Genomic DNA, 1,084 nt, shown 5'->3' on the forward strand with positions numbered 1-1,084 from the left:
CTGAATGACAACACGCAAAATCTAGATCCCATGCAGTTTGGCAGCCGACAGAATTGTTCTACAACACACTATCTAGTCAGTTTGATGGGCCTGTGATGTTCTGGGCTCAGTGTGCACACTAATTACTACTGACTTTGCCAAGGCCTTTGATGCTGTAGATCACACAATGGCAGTACAGTGCCTCCTTGACCTTGGAGTGAGACCGGGCCTGATCCCATGGATCTGCAGCTTCATGACTGACCGCCGTCAAAAAGTGCGCTACCAGGGACATCTTTCTGATTGGGAATACCCCACGTGTGGAGTTGCACAGAGAACCGTATTAGGGCCTGTAGTCTTTCTAGCACTGATTAACAGTGCCCTCCAGGACAGAAGAGACCACTGGAAATATGTGGATGACATGACTCTGGCCCAGACGTGGACGCTCCAACTACCCTGTACTCTCCAGCAGACCCTGAATGGTCTTGATATCTGGGTAGAGGAGCACAAAATGAAACTCAACCCAAAGAAATGTAAAGTTTTACATGCCACCCACAAGGCATCCACCCGCCCTGTCGACTCTCTCCATTGACCAGAACATCCTGGAAGTCTGTGACCCTGTCAAGGTCCTGGGGGTCACCATCCAGAGTAATTTGCGTTGGGACAGTCAGGTGGACCACATGCTGACCTCAGCGAACAGGAAGCTTTTTGCTCTGCGTCGCCTGAAGAAATTTGGTGTCCGAGACCCAGAACTGGTTTCCATCTACACAGGCTACGTGCGCCCGGTGCTGGAGTATGCAGTCCCCGTCTGGCACAGTTCCCTGACTACAGACCAGGCTAAAAGGCTGGAAAGCACGCAGAAACGGGCTTGTAAAATCATACTTGGCCAGAGGTACTCAGGGTACCCAGAGGCTCTCTGCACTCTCGGATTGTGCACTCTATCAGAGAGACGCACTCAACTGTGTCTTGGCTTTGCCAGAAAGCTGCTAAAGTCCAACTTCATTGACTGGCTACCGCCCCCTACCGCTCACAGGTCATCGGACAAGGAACTCAAACAAACTGGCCATCCCAAGATGTCTAACTGAGAGATACAGGAGATCACCAATCC

This window comes from Anguilla anguilla, chromosome 1 (assembly GCF_013347855.1).
Source record: "Anguilla anguilla isolate fAngAng1 chromosome 1, fAngAng1.pri, whole genome shotgun sequence".
NCBI lineage: Eukaryota > Metazoa > Chordata > Actinopteri > Anguilliformes > Anguillidae > Anguilla > Anguilla anguilla.